Here is a 13,673-nt window from a genome sequence, read left to right on the forward strand (position 1 = left end):
GTTTTTTTTTTTTTATCAAAAGGAGACAAATGAGAATATTTTATTGCAAGCCAACAACAGAGATTTACTTTTTTAAAAAAAAAGCATTTCAGGGTTGCCTGGGTGACTCAATCAGAAAAGCATCCAACTCGATTTTAGCTCAGGTCATGATCTCCAGGTTGTGGGATTGAGTCCTACATTGCTCTCACACTGAGCATGATGCCTGCTTAAGATTCTCTCTCTTCCTGTCTGCCCCTCTCCCCCACCATACACCCTCTCTCTCAAAAAATAAAATTGAATAAATAAAAATAATTAAAAGTGTTTCATGTTATGGCGTGGGACTTATGAGACCATTTCCGGAATTATAATTACTGGTGTCCTTAACAATTTCTAAGTCCTATTTTCAAGAATTCAGTCATCTGTATGACTGAGTTTGGTGGATAGAAAGGTTGTTCAGTCCCAAAGGTTGAATGAGACAGCATCCCAGGCTTTTTGGTAAGCTGTTCAAGTACCTTCCGTGCACATAGTAGTTTTAAAACATATTCTTTTCAAAAACTGAAATGTCTGTCAAAGAAAGTTCAGACATCTTTTCTTTATAACATATTAGCTGATTCTTGATTTAAACACCAATTTTATGAAAAGCTGCTAGTGTTTGATAGAAGTGACTGCCAATAAGCACAAGAAAGTATGCTTTGTATTCTCTGAGGGAAAATATATCTTAGCACTGTGAGGGAGAAACTTCTGGAACATATGAAATTATGAGATAGCATTTAGGTTCTATTCAGCTTAGTTATTTTGTCTTTTATAGTGAGGGAATAATGTTGGAGCTTTGTAATAGTTCCCAACTAATGACCAAGACCATTTTATTAGTACTTCCTTGGGTTTAGATACTACTTTTATGTGTTTCCAGTTTTATTTGGTATCTTCTTAACAATTTTCTTTCCAAAAGTTGAACATGTTTTTGGAAAAGTTAAAGGATGACTCTCCAAAATCATCAATTACCAAAAATTTGATGTTAACCAATTTGGAATCATTTCTTCATGAATGCCCACCAGAATTGTTCTTGACAGGGTCACTGGTGAATGCCATAATGCTAGGTCCAATGGTCAAATCATCTTCCTTGGCATTGGCATTGGACATTCCAATCTCTCCCTTCTTCTCTGGGTTTCTTGATTCTGTTTACTGACAGCCAGCTCATTCTCCTTTGTCAGTTTCTCCTTCCTTGAAAAACCTCTAAATATTGATGGCTTCAGGCCTCAGTACTTGAGGAAGTTCTCTATATTAATTCCCTAGATGGCTTGATCTCTTTCATAGCTTTAAAATCTCCACTTTGGGGGCAGCCTGGGTGGCTCAGCGGTTTAGCGCCGCCTTCAGCCCAGAGTGTGATCCTGGAGACCCGGGATTGAGTCCCACATCGGGCTCCCTGCATGGAGCCTGCTTCTCCCCTCTGCCTGTGTCTCTGCCTCTCTCTCTTCTCTCTCTGTGTGTCTCTCATGAATAAATAAAATCTTAAAAAAAAAAAATCTCCACTTTGACATCTAATAGGTATTTCAAACTTAGCCTCTCCAAAGCCAGATTTCTTATCCCCACCCCTCCTCCAGTTGCTTACATCAGAAATCAGTGTATCATCTAATCCTCTTAAGGTCTACCTTTGAAATATATCCAGAATAGAACTATGTCTTACCATTTCCACAACTACCAAACCACCATTATTTTTCTCCTGAGTTACTACTTTTCAAAAAGCCTCTAATGAATTCTTACTTAAGAAGCTCTAGCCATCTAATTACTATGATTTTCTTTTAAATTTTCTTTAAGCAAGTATTACATTTTTCCACTTTTGTCTTCCTCCATACTGTTTACCATCCCCTCTTCTTGACTCACTTAGAATGAAAGGTGAAATTCTTTCATGGCCTCTGGCTACTTCACTGGTTTATATCCTTAGTGTGTTGAATAGGGCTTAATGCACTGTAGTCAATCATTAATATGTGACTGAGCAAATTATTTGTAAATATGGAATATGTTTTGGGATTCTAAAAATAAAGGTTAAACTTCATCAAACAGTTTAATCATCTCAATATAGAAAAACAACACATTGGATTAAAATATTCCTTTAATAGAACTTTCTATTTAGCATCCACTAAAAAATTATTTTCTTTTATTTCCCAAATTCACTTAATTTGAAATAAATATATCAAGGCCAGGAATGTGCTCAAAATCTGTTTCAAAACCTCTGGAGAATTTTTCTTTTTTTTTTTAATTTTTCTTTTATTATTATTTTTTTATTTATGATAGTCACACAGAGAGAGAGAGGCAGAGACATAGGCAGAGGGAGAAGCAGGCTCCATGCACCGGGGGCCTGACGTGGGACCCGATCCCGGGTCTCCAGGATCACAACCTGGGCCAAAGGCAGGCGCTAAACCGCTGCACCACCCAGGGATCCCAGATTTTTCTTTTTTTAAGATGTTATTTTTCAGAAGAGAGAGAACACATAAGGGGGGAGGGGCAGAGGAAGAGGGAGAAGCAGGCTCCTGACATGGCACTCAATCCCGGGACCCTGAGATCATGACCTGAGTTGAAAGACGCTTAATCAACTGAGCTACCCAGCACCCCAAAAGTTTTTTTTTCTTTAAGAGACTTCAACTCATTGCTGTGATTTTCTTTTTTTTTTATTTTTTTTAAATTTTTTTTATTTATGATAGTCACACAGAGAGAGAGTGAGGCAGAGACACAGGCAGAGGGAGAAGCAGGCTCTATGCACCGGGAGCCCGACGTGGGATTCGATCCTGGGACTCCAGGATCGTGCCCTGGGCCAAAGGCAGGCGCCAATCCGCTGCGCCACCCAGGGATCCCCATTGCTGTGATTTTCTTAAAAAAAAGAAAAAAGTCAGGATGCCTGGGTGGCTCAGCGGTTGAGCATCTGCCTTTGGCTAGGGCATGATCCTGTGTCCTGGGATCAAGTCCCACATTAGGCTCTTCACAGGAAGCCAGCTTTTCTCTGACTCTGCCTAGGTTTCTGCCTCTCTCTGTGTGTCTCTCATGAATAAATTTAAAAAATATTTTTTAAAAAAGCCTTTATCTATTCTACAGTTTTTTCTTACTGTGAAATACATTTTGTAGGTATTTTGGTAAAATAGTAGTTAAAGTTCCCAATCAAAGGTAACCCTCCTCTATTAGTTACAAATCAACCAATTAAATCAGCACATTTATTGATCAACCTGAATATTAACATTTTGGCCTAAATGAGGTGGAAGTAGCAGATAACTTAAGTCCCTGCCATTAATGTACTGCCTTGAGGACTTTCTAGTTCACAGGTATATGATATTTTTTAATTTTCTAACTAGAAGTTTATCCAATGATAGTTTTTAACTTCAGCAGATCCGGAAACTGTAGATGGAACTATCTTTAATCAGGTATGATTCTTTTGTTCCTTCCAGTGTACTGTTATATAGTTATTACCTGAACCAAACTAATTAGAGTACTGGAGTGCCCAGCCAGCATGTTGGTGACTTAGTTTGTTGCTGAGTCAGTAAACAAGCTAACATAGAACTATATCACATTGTAATCACTACACATATAAATGTCCTTGAGTAGCTTGAATATAGTTAGCATTCTTAACTGAGTCAAGATGATGACCCAAACCAATGTTAGTTGATAATTATGATAATACAGTATTTTTAGGTCAACAGGCCACACAGTGACTAAAGTGGTTTAAAGGTTTCTCCAGTCCTTGTTGGAGTCTCTGTTCCTGTTGATTATTTCATAATCAAATAAGGTTGTTCTCATAGAGTTGCCATTTTCACTGGAGTGTTTGTAGAGTTGTAAAGCTCAGGTTTTTCTTCACTTGGCCTTACATCATTGTGTTTCATTTATATGTAAACTGGGTTGTGGGGGTTTTTTTAAGCTCTCAGATGTAGTGCTTTTGTGATCTTGTTCTCTCCTTGTAACGTCAAGTGCTTTGTACTAAGTGAATTCCTAATAGATGTTGTTGAACAACTTCTGTGTCAAGGCTATAAAGAAGTGATGTAGTTTAGTCCCTTTTTTGGAAGTAGTATCTCTCTGTATATGATTGTGCACTGTTAGTGTAACTGTTTATCACTATCTTTCCCTATTGCTATTCTGTCTCTGCTTTTGTAGTGTTTATATTTTTCTGGCTCTTTAAATATTAGGATTGTTAACATAAGATTGTTGGGTCTCATTATGTCACTTATGCTGCGTGTTCCAATTAGAATTTTGATAATTTAAAAGTTCTCCTTTTTGTACTTTTTGCTTTTAAGGCCTTGCTCACACTAACAGCCATTTTCCTGTTTACTCTAAAAACGCTTGTGCTAGCTTCGTTCATTTTGATCTTGATTATCAACGTTATCTATCACTAGGCTCTGTTCCACCAAGTCAGAGCTATAATATGAGCTGCATGATGCAGCATTGATGTGAATTTGAGGTGGACATGATAGCACCTACTACATGCAGCCACATCATGTTATCATGTATGTACAGTTTTATTTGGTAATTTGAATGTATTTTTTTCTGGATGATGACTGTTGAAATGTAACAGGCTTTCCCATGTATTATCCTGTCAATAAGACAGATAATTGCTTTAGACGAGATTTTCTGAAAATGTGCTTTGAATGTTGACTGTTTGAGATAGTCGTGAATACCTAATGGACAGATTTTTATTGCTGAATAAGCTAAATTTTGATGTTGACGGTTTTTATGGCTTCATTTCAGTAGTCATCTCTTTTTGTTCTGAACTACATCTGGTCTAATTTATTCTCTTAAGACTCACAAGGGTTACCTTTACACAGGCAATATGGAGAATTCCAACCTGAGATGTCATCAACTGGTTAGGGCAAACAGATGGTAGAATTTGAAAGCTAGGTAAATGAGTTGGGCTGACTCTTTAGACAGTGTACATGCCATGATCATTGACATGTGCATCAGGAAGATTGATTTAATAGAAGTAAGATGTGAGTAGTATAGATTGAAGAAGGGAGAAAGGAAGTAGAGAGTCCAATTAGGAGTTCATGACAAACTATAGGAGAGGTTGTAAATGTCTAGACTCAGGAGATTTTATTTTTTTTGTTTGAATATCCTTAAAAGATAAAATGTGATTATGTGTGGAGACCAGAGAGAAGAGTCAAAAGTATGGGCCCTCATATATTGCTAGTGGGAATGTATAATAATATAGTCATTGTGGAAGACAGTTTTGTAGTTTGTCATTAACTTAAACATAGAATTATAATATGATCCAGAAATTCCATTCCTGGGTATATGCTCAAAACAAAACAATTGTTCAAATAAATAATATGTACATGAATTTTTATTTATTTTTTTAAAGATTTTATTTATTTATTCATGAGAGACACAGAGAAAAAGAGACAGGCAGAGACATAGGCAGAGGGAGAAGCAGGCTCCATGCAGGGAGCCTGACATGGGGACTTGATCCCAGGTCTCCAGGATCAGGCCCTGGACTGAAGGTGGCGCTAAACCACTGAGCCACCCGGGCTGCCCGGTACATGAATTTTTTTTTATTATTATTTATTTATGATAGTCCTACAGAGAGAGAGAAAGAGAGAGAGGCAGAGACACAGGCAGAGGGAGAAGCAGGCTCCATGCACCGGGAGCCCGACGTGGGATTCGATCCCGGGTCTCCAGGATCGCGCCCTGGGCCAAAGGCAGGCGCCAAACCGCTGCGCCACCCAGGGATCCCCGGTACATGAATTTTTAAAGCAGCACCATTCACAATGGTCATAAGGTGGAAAAGCCCAAATGACCATCAACTAATGAATAGATCAACAAATGTGGTCCATCCATACAATAGAATATTATTCAGCAATGAAAAGGAATAAAGTACTGACAGATCCTACAATATAGATGAACCTACAAAACATGATGCCAGGTGAAAGTAATCAGACACAAAAGGCCACCTATAATGTGGTCTGAAATATCTGGAATAGGCAAATCCGTAGAGATAGGAAGAAGTTTGTCATTGCCAGGGACTGGGTAGAATGGGGAACAGGTAGTAATTGCTTAAGAGATGCAAGTGTTCCTTTGGGAATGGTGAGAATGTTGGGAACTAGATAGTGGTGATGGTTGCACAGCATTGTCAATATACTAAATGCCACTGAATTATATATTTTAGAATAGTTCAAGTGGTAAATTTTTTTGTGTGTATATTTTATCATCAATTTTTCAAAAATAAAAATTGGGGCACCTGGGTGGCTCAGCGGTTGGACATCTGCCTTTCTTTGGCTCAGGGCATAATCCTGGGATCCTAGTATCAAGTCCTGCATCAGGCTATCTAGAGGGAGTCTGCTTCTCCCTCTGCCTACGTCTCTGTCTCTCAAGAATCAATAAATAAGATCTTTAAAAATAAAGATAAAATACATTTTAAAAGTAAAAATTAAGGTAGTTTAAAAGACTAACACTAAGGCTTGAATCACAGACTTAAATGCTTTCAGGTCCCAGGGAGGTGCAGTAAACAGAAAAAACAGGGGGGAAAAAAAAAACCATGGCAAGAGAGGGAATGTGGTGAACTGGATATTCAAAACCAAATGTTTTTGAAACCTCTGGGTGGGCCAAATAAAATATGATTGTGGGTTGTGGTTTTCAACCTCTGCTACAAATGGAACTGAGCAAAAATGATGGGTGATGTCAAGAACATAGCTGACAGTAGAGCTACACTCAGAGTTTCACGAGTAGAGGATAAATCTGAGCTGCTTACCCCATATCTTCTTCACCATCTAGCTTGATGCTGCACCAACACATGGAGATGCTTAACAGATATATGTTGGATGAAAATTAAAAATAAGTAAATAAATAGAGGCTGGGCACTGGGTTTATATTCTTCTTTGTCCTATATCTCTCCCATAACTAATCAATTTGCAAATTTTAACAATTTGTATTTTTAATAACATTGATAATGTTTTTTTTTTTTTTTCTCTCTATCTTCTGTCCTTTTCTCATTGCCAGCTTGGGTTCATGACATTTGTTGCCTAAGATTATTGCAGTAAATTCCTCATTTCCTCTAAGCTTGCCCTCATCTGTTTTCTTCAACAAGTTACAAAACACAGTGTGTTTCTTAAAATCTTTTAGTGCTTTCACATACAGTCTAAATGTGATGTGAGAAACCTCCATAACATGGCCCCTTCCTCATCTGCTGCTCCTCCTCTCAGGCCTGTGTCACTCCCATCTTCTGAACTTCACCACTTACTGCAGCACAACAGTAAGCTGTTGTAAGTAAGCTCCTCTCAGGCCTGGTCGCTCTGCTCTTCCTTCCACTCAGACTGCCCTCAGCCTTCACTGGCCAGTCCATCCTTTAAGACTTTGGTTCCTCCAAGACACTTTTCTGACCCATGCAGGCCCAGGTAGGGGCTCCTGTTTTAGCTTCTCTCTTGTGTCCGAGTCGGCTGAAGTTCTTATCACACTTATCTCACTACTTTGTCATTGTGTTTACTGTCTGATGGATCTATCACAGTAATTCCTCGACCCCTGGGACCATGGGGACCATGACTCTCTCTAACACTGGTACACAACAGGCAAATGCAATCCATATCACTCTAGCAAATAATTAACTTATTACACAATCATATACCCACTACATGTTGAATGAGAATATTTCAGAGGTACAAGGCAGGATATAAGTGCTAGATATCAGATGGGAGATAACATCAAGAATTCAACTGAAAGAAAATTTTCATGGAATAGATGGCATTTGGAATGAGCAGTGACCATGTGCTAGGCTTTGAGGTTATTAAGATCCTATCTAGTACTTGCTGTCATAATTACTAATTATCACTTATAAACAAACTTTCAAAAACTGTTCTGAATTTTAGTGTCTTTTCTTCTCTGATTTAAGATGATGAAGTAACACCACCTCTAAAATTGTAAAATTGTTATCTAAAAGTAAACTCACTTTTACAATGAGCCTTAGTAAAAAATATTAAGAGGTATTACTATGGCCAAGTTTCATAAAAACTATTATCTTATTTTAGCAAAAAATTACTAAGGTTATAAAATTCCTTTTTGCCTTTTAGAAATGGCTTCACAAACCTATTTGAAAATGGAATGTTAATACATAAGAAGCCAGCAGCAGGTTAATTCTTAGACTCAGCTTGTATTTGTTAGATCATTTTAGAGCTTTGTTAATTATAACTTGTAAATCCTAATCAGGCTATATTAAGAGGCTAAATAGAAGGTTACAATCTTGCCCTGCTCCCCCTATCCATACTCTAAAAGACTAAAATAAACACATCTACATGCACTCAGAATAAAAATAAACACTTCAGAGTCACATAATTGAGAAATACATTTTTAAGTAGGAAACACTGATTAAGATTGTAGTTTTAAAAACACAAAGGTTATTTGTGCTTTTGTTTCCTTCTAGGACAGATTTTTTTCATTTTAAATTATGTGAGTACTGAGATGTTTATCTTTAGACTACTACATGAATGTTGGTTGTGTTTTTTTTTTTTTAACCAGTGCTTAGCTTGCTGAAATCGTATGAATATAAATCCATACTTATATATAGATCCTCAAAATGACAGACTGCAGACATGTACATTGAAAAATCCATAATGAAAAAGAAAAATATTTTAACCTCTTTGTGGATTCTCCCCTATACCACCATCAAATTTACTTATTTGAAACTATTATTGTGAGGTGGAAAATGAATTATTATGTATGAAATTCCTTTGGAGTTGCTTTAAAGTGCAAAACATTTTTTTAAAAAATAACTTAATTAAATTTTGGCCTGTACTAACCTCAAACAAACAAACAAAAAATTCTAATTCCTATTATTCCAGATTAGCCTTTATTTATGAGTACTTAAATGTTTTAGAACTTGTTTAAGCCAAGGGTCATCAAACTATGGCCCAGACAAGCAGCCTATTTTTGCAAATAGAGTTTGATTGGCTCACAGCCACACCTGTTCATTTAGGTATTGTCTGTGGCTGATTTTGTGAAACTGGCAGTGCTGAATAGTTGACAGCAGGGACCATATAGCCCACAAAGCCTAAACTATTTACTCTTGGAACCCTTGAGTTTGAGGATCCCTAGTTTAAGCCATACTACTATCTGACAGCTTAAAATTAAAAAGCAGTTACTTACTGAACCTAAAACCAAAATGAAAAGATGGCTTTTCTCCTTACAAAGTTTTTCTGTCCAGAGATTAAGAAACTAACGCTGTGTAAAATACTGTCTGTGTTATTCTTCATCTATTTGCTTACTATCCTTGTCCCTACTCATTTTCCATAACAGCAAGTGAAATTTCATTCTTTTTTTCTAAATATTTGAAAATCACTACATGATAAAAGATGCCATTATGCCTCCTCCCACTCCTCATCTCAAAAAAAATTTGAAATAGAAAGGATTTTTCTCTATGATAGGCCTTTTATCAGTGCGGAACTTCAGTCTACAATATTAAATAGAGAAACTCCTTTTCCCTTTCAGACAGCTCTGATTGGTTTATTGTCTTTGTTCCTCACTTATACATCTCTCTCTCTATTTTTTTTTAAGATTTTATTTATTTATTCATGAGAGACAGAGAGAGAGAGAGGCAGAGACACAGGCAGAGGGAGAAGCAGGTTCCATGCAGGTAGCCTGACATGGGACTCCATCCTAGGTCTTCAGGATCACACCCTGGGCTGAAGGCAGCCCTAAATCACTGAGCCACCTGGGCTGCCCACATCTCTTTAAATCACACATAGTATGTGCGTAATTAGCAATTAGTGAGCAGAATGGAATTCATTTCCTAGGAAAGGTAGCTATAGCCCCAGAACTACAGGAAACAGCTCTCACAAGTTCATTAGAAGTAGAAATATATGCTACTAATATTTACTTCAAATACAGAGTTGTAGAATTTTAGAATGTTAGAGCCAAGGGTGTTACAGAGTCTGGGACAGCAGTGGTTCTCAAAATTCAGTGTGCATTAGAATCATCTGAAGAGTTTGTTAAATACTACAGAATGCTATGCCAACCCTCCAGAGTTTCTTATTCAGTAAGTCTGAGGTGGTCCTGAGAATTTGCATTTTTGAGAAGTTTCCAGTTGATGCTGATGCTGCTTGTTGGGGACCATACTTTAAGGACAGCAGTAACAGAGGAAGGGAGGGCTAACTACTAAGACAATATCTCAGAGAGCACGCAGTGGTGTAGTAAATCCAGGGGAGATGAGACCCTGTGACCCATACTGTTCCAACCCAGGAAACAGATAACCCAAAATCTCCACTTACTGTGGCTACCATGTGAACCAGATGCTTGAGATGCCAGGACATGGCCTCTTATACTAACCTTTGATGGAGACTCCGACAAATTCTTGTTATTTGAGCTCCCTTTAAAATTAGACTAATAAATATTTCTACATTCTTACTGCTATTTTTGTCACGACTGTTCCTTGGTTTTAATTTTATTTGAACTCTGACTTGTTTCCTTGAGGTGATTCTCAAGTATGCTTATCTCTATGTTTGTAAACTATAGGTTAGGGTTGCTTGCTAACCATATCCATTATCTTTTTCTCTGACCTTAGTAATCTTAATTCCACCTTTTGAGTACATGTTTTTATATTATTCCCATATACAAATTATAAAAACCATTTAAAGATCTTCCACTCCAACTGCCTTTACTTTACGATGGGGAAACTGAGGCAGCCAAATAAGTCACCGTGTCACACTGCTTAGTAAAGAAAGCCCATCCAGAGCCCACTTCTCCTACCTACCCCCATGAAGTCCTAAGCTACTGAGCTCATTTACCATGGGTGGATGAGGGATGAGTCAATGTGAATGAAATGCTTGTCCTTGTGAAAGGCTACATGGAATTTTTCTAAATACATGTTTTGAAACCATACTTACTTGTAAGTCATTGTGTATTTTAATTGCTCTGAAAATCAGCTTCCAAATCTGCAAAATGAGGGGTAATAACACCTACCTTCAGAGCTGATTGTTTCTCTCCTCTTCCAACCTTTCCTCTTAAAGTCACCTAGTAGTGTGAAGCTGCTAAAAAATAACCAGAACCAGCCTTTAATTCTTCCTTCTCATTCTTTACTCCTCAAGCCTCAGGCTGTTTGAGTTCTTCAGAACCTCTTCAATCTCCTGTCATTGTTTTCTTGAAACAACTGATTTTTGTTAATGACCAACTGATTTTTTCCCCAGACATCTTTTCAGGCTTCAGCTTGTTACCCCTCTACCAATTTCAGCACACCAGACCACCACTGCTTTTCATTCTTTTTCTGCTACTTTTTCACCTGCCTCCATCTTGTTCACAGATTCTTCTTTCCTCACCCCTTCAAATCACATCTTTTCTCAAGGAAGTGTTTCTGCCTTTTTTTTTTTCTCGTGTCCTATGCTCCTTCTCTGTGCAGTTCTAGCCTTTCCTATAGTATTTATACACCTGTCTTTGTATGATCACCAAATCTACATCTCTTCTGGCATCTCTTCTAAGTGTTAGCTGCCTGCCTGGTTTCCCCACACCACCTAATCCAAAGTATATTTGAAACTGTGCTCATCTCCTTCCTCTGCCACAGTAACATTTCTCTGTTTGTGTTCTTTATCTTTATTAATCTTTATTAATCTTTATCTTTATTAATCACTGAAATGCATATGGAAATACACATTTCCATATATAGGACTTAGATTATCCAAAGCAGTCTCAAAAAGGAAAAAGGCTGGTAGGCATATAGTACCTAATTTCATGGTTTACTGTAAGGATAAAATTATAAGACAATGTGTATCTGACATATGGATTAACAAATAGGTTAGTGGAGCACAACAGAGAGCCCAGAAATAGACCCATGCTCTATACTCATGTGATTTTTAACAAAGGTGCCAAAGCAATCCATTGAAGAAGGGAAAGTCTTCTGTGAACATGGTGCTGAATAATAAGGTATCCATATGGAAAAGCAAAATGAACCCTAGCCCCTGCCTTATACTATAAGCTGCAGTTAAATTGAGATAGATCACATACTTAGATGTGCAAAAAGTAAAGTTATACAGATTTTAGTGGAAAACATTAGAGAATATCTTTTATGACTTGGGGATGGGTAAAGATTTCTTAGGTCAACAAATGATAAATTAAACTTCTTCAAAATTTATAAAGTTCGTCAAAAACAGAATCAAGAAAATATACAGGCAGCAGATAAGGAAAAAATATTTTTAAAACATATCTGACAAAGGATGAGTATACAAGATATATAAAAAATTCCTATAACTCAGTATAAAAATATATAACCTAATTTTTCTAAGTAGGCAAAAGATTTAGAAGATGATTCACAAATGAAGATATACAAGTGTTCAATATCATTAGTCGTCAGAGAAATGTAACTTAAAATTCATAATGAGGTGCTACTATATAGCCACTGGAATGGCCAAAATTTAAAAGATTGACAACACCAAATGTTGGCAAGGTTGTGGAGCAGCTGGCACTTTCCTGCAGTGTTTTTGGGAATAAAAATTGGTACAACCATTTTGGAAAACTGTTTTTCCTAAAATTAAACATCTACCTACTCTGTGACCCAGCAGTTCCATTCTTAGATATTTATTCAGAATAAATTAAAACATAGGTCATAAAAAGACTAGTCCAATGTTTAATAGTTAGTTTTATTCATAATAGCTAAAAACTGGAAAGAGCCCAGGTCCATCAATAGGAGAAGAAATAATCAAACTTTAATATATTTATGTCATGGAATACTCTTGAACAGCATAAAGGAATGGATTACTGATAAATGTAATAAAGCATGCTGACTAAAAATATCTTATACAAAGAAGTATGCATGGCAGCTGCATTTATGTGAAACTGTAGAGCAGGCAAAACTAATCTTTGGTGGGGAAAAAAAAAGTCAGAATAGTGATTGCCTTGATGGTGATGGAGTGGGGATTGACTGTTGTTAGGAATTTGAGGGATTTAGGGACTGAACAAGGAAAAAGATTCCATTGGGCAGGGTTGCAGGAGAAAGGAAGCTCCTCATAGCGTGAGACTGTCTTGGGGCTTATGATCAAAGGACCAACATCCAGAAGAGGAAAAGGACAAGGGAAGTGAGGGGGATTGGAGGTGAGGGGGATTGGAAGTGAGGGGGATCGAAGAGGATGTCTCTGAAGATTACACGTCTCAGCAGCACAGCAGAGAATCTCTGGGTCAGAGAATTCTGAAGGGCAGGAGTGACGTGGAGTCTTACCATCACTAAGCTCTATTTTATCAAGGCTAGCAGATATTGGGTGTAATTATGTGGCATATGCAAAACAATCAAGCCACAAATGGCTAAAAATCTGGTTTGGGCTATTTTTTAAATAATCAGGTAGGTAAAAATATAAGTTTGATGCCATTATACTTTTGAGCTGGTGGTCTCAACCTGCAGTGAAGAAATAAACCACCCATAGGCCAATACCTAGAAGCCAAAGCTAGTATATATAACAACTGAGAAGGGACAAGAGGAAATACTTTGGTGTGATGACAATGTTCCTATCTTGATGAAGTTTTAGACTACACGAGTGAATATATCCATTAAAACTTGGTGAACATATACCTAAGATTTGAGCATTTCATTGTACATTCATTTTTTAAGTTATAAGTAAATATTGAACTCTAGTTAATGATATTCATTAAGGGAAGAGGTACTGCTGTTACATTGTTTACACAGAAATGCCAAAAATGGAATGGATTATTGAACAGATAGAAGGATAGGTAGTTGGGTAGATATATGATTAGATACT

General features: G+C 37.2%; 1 protein-coding gene across 5 annotated transcripts in view; it reads left to right on the top strand.

Annotated features, from left to right (window-relative positions):
- ARHGAP20 (Rho GTPase activating protein 20) overlaps positions 1 to 13,673 on the top strand; it is a 131,610-nt gene that overhangs the window by 66,347 nt on the left and 51,590 nt on the right. The gene's annotated exons all lie outside the window — the stretch shown is intronic.

This window comes from Vulpes vulpes, chromosome 12, assembly GCF_048418805.1.
Source record: "Vulpes vulpes isolate BD-2025 chromosome 12, VulVul3, whole genome shotgun sequence".
NCBI lineage: Eukaryota > Metazoa > Chordata > Mammalia > Carnivora > Canidae > Vulpes > Vulpes vulpes.